Source organism: Oryzias melastigma, linkage group LG17, assembly GCF_002922805.2.
Source record: "Oryzias melastigma strain HK-1 linkage group LG17, ASM292280v2, whole genome shotgun sequence".
Lineage (NCBI taxonomy): Eukaryota > Metazoa > Chordata > Actinopteri > Beloniformes > Adrianichthyidae > Oryzias > Oryzias melastigma.
Window position 1 is genome coordinate 10,329,498 of NC_050528.1, and position 8,332 is coordinate 10,337,829.

The 8,332-nt window shown below is 36.2% G+C and overlaps 1 long non-coding RNA gene across 1 annotated transcript in view; it reads left to right on the top strand.

Annotated features, from left to right (window-relative positions):
* Nucleotides 1-8,168, top strand: part of LOC118599965 — a 32,723-nt gene extending 24,555 nt beyond the window's left edge. The window contains exons 3-4 of the long non-coding RNA XR_004949521.1: nucleotides 7,696-7,791; nucleotides 8,028-8,168. This is a non-coding gene — a long non-coding RNA (uncharacterized LOC118599965). The remainder of the gene's footprint in view (nucleotides 1-7,695; nucleotides 7,792-8,027) is intronic.
* The last annotated feature ends 164 nt before the right edge of the window (nucleotides 8,169-8,332 follow it).

Below are 8,332 nucleotides of genomic sequence, written 5' to 3' on the forward strand. Positions count from 1 at the left end.
TCAATGCACGAATAAAATGAAGTGCATCATGAATCTGTTTTCAGAGTTGAGCCAAACAAAGAGAAATTTTGATTAATCCGTGATTGGTAGTTTGCATTTTTTCACAACAGCAGTTGTGAAAAATTACGGTAGAATAACGTTTTTTACCTTTTCCGAACAAGTAGATACTGAGAATGAGGTTGTTTATGCATGCACAATTGCAGGTACCAAAGATTACCCTTTTCTTTAAACAGTCACGGAATGATTATTATTATTATTTCCCACTGGTGGTGCAATAAAAATAGCTTTCCTTCTATACTTTTGTGTGTATGTTTGGGCTGATGTCAGCTCCTGCTTTAAAATAGGTCAGCCGAATTACTTAAATAATTCTCATTAGTGGTAAACAACACTTGTTGACACAGATGGAGAATGCATCATCTGTTCAGAGCAGATCACAACGAAGACGAAGGAATGAATGATAGACTAGAACATTCTGACAGTGTGCATCATCAACACTGAGAACCAGCAGGAGATGATAGCATGAGTGGAGACGTGTGTTATTGTTACAGCCAGCCAAGCAGCCATTCAGTCAGACAGGTTATGGTACCTGAAGGGTGAGTAAAATTACATCTCCTCCTCCACTGTTGAATCTTCCCATCTTCATGCTACTCTTGTCTGTCCTCTTTTACTCTTTATTTAATTCTGAATTGTTGCTTCCATTTTTGCATATTGATTCAGTTCAAATCCTTTCCTCCACTAGTTTCCACCCTTTTAAAACATCCATCCATCCATCCATCTTCTTGACCGCTTCTTCCCTTCCGGGGTCGCGGGGGCGCCGGAGCCTATCCCGGCTACTGAAGGGCGAAGGCGGGGTACACCCTGGACAGGTCGCCAGTCTGTCGCAGCCTTTTAAAACATGTTTTTAATAATATTAACTCCTGCTTACACATACGGGATCTTAAAGTGCTTCTAGCTAGATTGAAAATACAGCTGTGTCTCCTGGAAGGGAAGTCACTGCCTATGTAACCTGCATTACTCTGTGACAGAAACAGAGCAACTCATGGGGATGTTTCAGTGTGGATGTGATCAGCCTACATTACAGGACCACCTCACCACCTGCCAGCATCATTTTCAGCCTTCTGATTGGATCAGCGTGTGCTGAAAATGTTCTTGTGGCTCAAAAAAATGTTATTTTAGGGGAAAATCAATAATTGTGGTTCAATGCTAGTAACCTTTAGCATTGAACCACAAAACCTTCAACAACTTTTTGACTGTTTTGCCAAAATCTTATCATTTCTGATCCATATGTTTTGTGCATATTTTTGCTTTTTGCTTAAGAAAAGGAACTGATTACATAAGAATTTTTTTCTTCATTTAATTCTTTGTTCAGGCCTAAAATAGGGCTAATGTATGTCTTCTTGTAATAAATGGCATTAATAATAAACCATTCATATTAGTGTTTATCTAAAAAAAAGAAAAATAAATCAAATAATGTTACTCAAATTACTTAAGAGTTACCATAGTATAAAACATTTATGGGAGATACATACAATTACTAATTTCATTGCATCAAAACACAACACAAAGTCTAAAAAGAAAGAAACCTGGTGCCAAAAATAATTAAAAGAAAACTATAAAGCCAAACCAATTTTTATTGCACATTTGCTCCAAAACAAAAGTAGAAAATAATCTCTAAAATAGAACAAAACAAAATCATATTAGGTGAAGAGGTTACACTTTAAAATTTTGATTTCAGTCCCACTTAAATCCTCTTTTCATCTATTTTAAAATCATTTTGTATTTTTTTTTAATTATGATTATGCCATTTTTAGCCAAAATTAAAAAAAAAAATGTTTTCTTAGACAAAATACGTGCAGAGCGGTAGTACTGCTGGCACAGAAGTAAGCCTCTGCTGATGTCCCATCATCCCTTTGTTTATGCCCTCCATCTTAAGAAAAATGCTCCAAGATCGTGTTAAAAAACAACCAAAAAAAATCAAGTGGTAAACATAGGATAAATGTAATCTCAATTTCCATCTTTAATACAACACAGTCTTAACTCACAAATCGTCCTCCCATTTTCACAAACGTTGCATTAAAGCTGTCAGAAAGCCTTTAGTTAGGCTATTGGTCTGCTTATCCTGGATTCATTTAAATTTAAATAACCCAAGATGCACATTAATAACGGCAGCTGTAGTGAAATAAATAGGATGACCCTTTTAATTTAATTCTTGGCTGCCCTTTAAGCAGAACAGGATTTTATAAAGCAGACCATTATTTGTAATTGAGGAAAGAGCTGGAACAGCTTAGACAGCAACCTCAGCAGTATGTGCCATGCATTAATATTCATGCAGCCAATACGAGACTGTGATGAGAGGATCTTTTTGAGAGATTTATGTTCATAGTAAATGAAAAAAATAAGAAAAACAATGAATTAAAAATGAGTGTGCTGACACAAAGTGTGAATTCATTCATACTTGTGTGAAAGTTCCTTAAAACAATATTTTTCAACAGTTGTAGACGTGAAGCTAAAAAAAACAAAGCCAAACGAAAACTCCATCTGCTGTGACGAAAGCAGCAAGAGCTGACTTGACACATGACCTTAAGCTCCAACGGCTGCCACAACTGGAGCCTAAGAAACCGCCGCCGTTTCTCCTCCTCCTTTCTTTTTCTTTTCATTGAGCGACTACACGCTCTGCTGATTACTGCGACTAATGCCCCCATAAAACCCTCCGACTCTCTCCTCCTCCACCTCATTGGCCTGCTGACGGATCGGGGCCCCCTCCGTTCCAGCACAAAAACACGGCTGCTCGTCTGTCAACCGGAGGTGCGGGGACAGAGCAGAGCCCCCACTGACTGCTATTCAGCAGCTCTGAATGACATTATTGAAATCTCTGCCCCAGTTGTGTGCATTTGTGGAGGCCATGAGCACGCACCTGTCCTTTTAGCGTGTCCCCTTAAGAGGACTAAAGGGGGGAGAAAAATATGAATGTGTTGATGTGCAAACCAACCGCTTAATCTCAGCAGTTTACAATTATGTCTTTGTGTTTTTTGTGTTTGGTGTGGTTCCTTTTTTACATATATATTTTTTTACCTTAAAAATGTACTGAGCACAAATCGTTAGATCCTCTTTTAAAACTAGAATTGAGTTAGAACATTCCCAAGTATCTACTTTTAATACAGAAAAACTATAAATTGTTGAATTATTTTAAATGTGAAACTGTTACAAGTGGATCCGATAGTGTTTTTACTTAGATGCATCTTAACTGATGATAAAAAATAATGCAAGAGCACTCAAGTAACTAAAGCCAATTATGACTAATTGGATGAAAAATAGGCCAATCCAATTGTTCAGGTAGTCTACCATACGTAGGCCTATCCAGGTTGAATTCCAGATTAGGACACAGTCAGTTGAAGTTTTACTGATATATTTTGTGCAGAATATAAACAATGATAACTAGAAAAGCTGCATTACCTGCGATAATACTGGTGTGAATGCTTTTTGCTGAATATGCTGAAGAAATTTACTGTTTTTGCTGAAATGATTTGCTGAAAAGGCTAAAGCTATCTGCATACTGCTAAAATTGACTTAAAGTTGCAAATATTGCATTAAGTGCACAAATAATTTGAAGAATTTCTTGAAAATTGATAAAAATTCTGTAAAATTTAAAATTCAAAACCTCAGTAGATCCCAAATTAGCCAAAAATAAATACATAAATAAATAAATGGCTAGCTAGCATTTTGCTCAAGTGTTAGCGTATCTCCAAAAAAGCCCCAAAATCCTTAGTAGGTGCCAAATTAGCCAAAAAAAGCTAGTACATTGCTAAAATATCAACTTAACTCAGAATTAGCCTAAAACAACCTCAGTAAATGCCAATTAGCCAAAAAGCTAGCACATTACCAAAATAGTAGCTTTTCAAAATTATCCCCAATAAACACAGCAAATCCCAAGCTAGCCAAAAAAGCTAGCACATTGCTAAAATATTAGTTTAGCTCAGAATTAGCCTAAAAAACCTCAGTAAATGCCAATTAGCCAAAAAGCTAGCACATTAATAAAATAGTAGCTTTTCAGAATTAGCCCAAAAAACACAGCAAATGCGAAGCTAGCCAAAAAAGCTAGCGCATTGCTAAAATCTTAGTTTAACTCAGAATTAGCCCAAAAAAACTTCAGTAAATTATCCAAAAACGTTAGCATGTTGCTAAAATGTTAGCTAAGCTCAAAATTAGCCCTTAAAACCTCAGTAGCTTTGATGTTCTTAACATGCTGAATGTTTTGATACCAAGATGGCAAAAATTGCTGAAAGTGTGAGTTTTTACATGCCAAAAAATGTACGGAAAGAAAATAAATAATAAACAGAATCACTATAGAATGCTTACAAAGCATTCACACTATAAAATAAAAACAGCTGGTCACATTAGTTCTATGGAGCTCTCTCTGTGTTCTGCTTCAGAGTTATATTTCATGCTTGTTAAGTTCATCTGACTTTCTTTAGTTGCTATCTTCATTGGAAACTCCCTCAGCGTGTCTGAGCAAAGAACTCCTGCTCGTTCCCTTGAGTATTAACTTTCGAGAACCAGCAGTTTTCCAACTCTGTTGTATTTTAGGAAACTGCAGCTGCATTTACACAGCTGTTTGTCGCGCTTTTGTCACCACCTTGTTCCATCCTGCTGTAAATGTGAAGAGCACCACATGGAATTTTAAACCGGCGCTTTCCACTCGTGCTCCATCTAAAGAGGTAAAAGCAAAGACTTGAGACAAAAACACTTTGTATATAATTTGCATCTATTGCAAAATAAGCGGAAATAAACGTGTGCCCCCTCAAACTTAGGTTAATTATATTTATTAAGAATTTAAATGATAAAAAAACATGATATTTTGCTTTTTTTTTTCTTTAAAGTTTATTTTCTTTTTTTATTATTATAATATGTTGTGAGTCTGATTAGTAAGATACAAAATATGTGAACCCTTAGGAATTACTTGGTTTATGCATAAACCGAACACACAATTGTGTTTAAATAAAAACATATATTGTGTGATTTAATTAAGCAATATTGTGATTTAGATTAAGATGTTAAAAAACACTTCATGTGTCCATTTTGTGCAGAAACACAAAGGGTTCACATACTTTCTCTTGCAACTCTAGATCATGCATTGTCAAGCGTTTCTACCAAACCAAATGCGATACATCTCCAATGACATCGTCTGAGTGGTGAACTTTTGCGAGAAATGAAAGGGTTCAATTGATTCCAGTCAAGTGTTTCATGTCAATGATTATTATCTCGCTTTCTCTTTGCACAGACAGAGGTTCTATTGATTGATATTGACTTTTGTTAGACCCAAATGTCAGCTGAGTTCACAAAGTCTCAAGGTCATGTGACGACGAAACCAGCAAAAACAACCAGGGGTCAGACTCTCATGTGATGGTTTTTACAACAGTCGTTTAAAAATAGAAATACTGTGTTACTGAAAACAAGCTGATATGATTAACAAATTGTTTAGACTAAAATTAGGTTGTTATGAAAATACAACACATGGCAACTACAATGTTCCTGTTAGTGGAAGTTAATCAGAGTAAAAGTAACTATATGTGTTCTTGCTGGAAAAACCTGTTTTAAAAAAACTAAGTTTTTTAATATTTCTGCAAGTAGTTATGAATATCTGTTTATAACTACACATAATTATATAAGAAAATAGATTTTTTTAAAATCTTGATAGAACTAAGATCAACTAAAAGCATTTCTAAATAGAAACATCTTGTCCTGGGTTTTAAAGCACTCAACAGCCTTGATCTGAGGCAGCGACAAAGGAAGGAAATTCCAAAGATGAGGAGCAGCAGTTTGAAAGGCGAGATCTTCTCTTTTTTGTAGCCGGTTTTTGAAATATTCTAGAGCAGGGAATCGATTGGAAAAAAAATTAACTAATTAATCGCAGATCTGGAAAAAATTAATCGCGATTTATTGACATTATGTTTATTATTTTGTTACGGTATTTACCAGTCACCTATTATCTGCAATCAATCACATAAATCAAACATTTGTCCATTTAGAACATTTATTTTTGATCCTTTTTTACCTACGGTCTAAAACTCAGTTTTTGTCTTTGTTCTTATTCCTTCTCTCATCGCTTTGCTCCGCCCTCGTAATTCCTGGCCAATGAGTGAAGAGATCTTTAGAAAGTCCGACTGGCGGCAGTCTGAATACAGACCGAACACAAGGTTCAGGGCTCGATCCGGACCAAATTGAGCTGTTTTTCAGTCTGGATCAACAGACTTTTCCAATCTGAATACACCCTAAGAACAAGTTTGCTAAAAAAAAAAAAGTAAGCCAGTGAAGATTCTCAGTCGTCTAGATTACGTCTTGAAGCTAGGACTTGGCATGAAGACTTTTTATTTTCTCTTCTTGAAGCAAAAACTTGCGGCAAAATGTTTTAAGAGCTGAAAAAACTGTATTAAACCTTGACCATAGTTGCTGTTCCAGCCAAACAGAAACTAATGCCTCCTCACTGGTGGGCTGTCTGGATTATTTAATAAAGACAGCAGCCATAAATAGTTTACTTAAAAAAAAACAACATAAAAATACTCAGACTGAGCAACATTTAGTGAAAAGATAGAAAAAATAAAGAACATGGAAGCATGTTCAGGCTTAGTTGGAATGAAAGCATAAGCACACATGTTAAACTTATCTTTACGTGTCGGATTATCATAACCATTTCATGTTATCTGATTTAAAAGTGTAAATAAAGCTAGTCTGAAAACATTTTGGCAGGTGGATCAGGAAAAGTTTGACCCTGCTGAAAAGAGACAAAAACAAGTCATTCGCCTCTGGTTTTTGTAACAACTTTATTTAATCTGTATTTCTCTTGTAATCGCGTCTTTTCTTCTTAACTAATCAGTTTTTTGTCTTTCAAGTAGTCCAATAAAACATGGCCAGTTTATGGTGGTTTCTGCAAGTAAAACATGACAAATATAAAATATTTTGTCAGCAAGTCTTAAAATTACAATATCTCTGTTGATGTCTGGAAAAAAAATTTGCTAACTTTTTAAAAATTTAAAAGTTAAAGAAAAACTCTGTTAGCATCAAGATACTTTCAATCCAGTATATTTATTTGATCAATTTTCAAAATAAGATTCATTTTTTGAAAGTAGAGTTCCAACAACATTGTGTGGCCTCTTTTTGATCGTGCATTGCAAGACGAGATGGAAACTTCATATAACCTACTTTCCCGTGTGAGCTGCATGATGTAGACGGAGTGCAAACATAGCAGCAGGAAATGGCAAAGTCGTACTCTGTGTAGTAAAAATGAAGAAGAAAATGTGAGAGGACACAGTCTGGAATAACTTTAAAGAGGTAGAACAATCACACAGTGTTTGGGTTAACCTTAAGGGTTCAATAAACATAAATCAACTGTAGATATGGATGTCTAGGAAAATAAAAGATATTTATAGAGTTTAAGTACTTGTATTTAGAACATTTTTTGTTGTTAATTTAACTTTTTTTTATGTCTTTTTTTCATTTTTGAGCAAAACTCTGTAGGTTTTAGAGAAAAAAGAAAAAAGTATTTTGTCTGATGTATTCTGGGATATCAGATGTTCTGACCTAATTTCTTAGAAGACTTTTAAACTTTTAAAATAAAGTAAATAGTCTACAAAACCTCCTCTCACATAAATACATCTTTGACAGACTTAATACCAAACAGACTTCCCCCTCCTTCTTCAGATCTCCTCTGAACATGCACAGACATGTTCGGAAAGACCAGAAGGGAAACCCCCACGCATGCAGCGGAAGCACTTTGCATCCTGAATCACAGGATCTGTAAGTAACAAAGGACATATGAGTTACAGTACATATCTTTGATTTTCAGGATTTCCTTGACGTCTAGTATCCAGATCTGTTTGAGCAGAGTGGGGGCTGAAATAGTCGTAGGCCGGGGAGGCAGATGGACAAACAGAATCAGACATTTATGAATATGGATGGAAAAACTTAAAATAAGGTTTAAGCTGCGCGTGTGCTCTTTGTACAAATTCCATTCAAATTTGCATGTGGTTCAGCTCTTTCTTTGAGGAACAGTTTGACCTTTTGACCCCCCCCCCCACAAACCCACATGGCCACACCCACTTCACCTCCTCACATCCTGGACAGCTGTCAGCGAGGACCTGGCCCAAAGAAAAGAGACCCATCTGTCGTCTTCCTTCAAAGGTCAGGGTGCTGCTGTCTGTGCGCCCGGTGGTGGGGGGGTTGGGGGGAGGCCGGGACGCCTCTTTTCACTGGGTTAATCCCCGCTGTTGTCCTTTCTCGAGGTCTGTGGCACACTTCTGAGGGATACGGCTGTTTTAAAAGCAGACGCCACGACTTC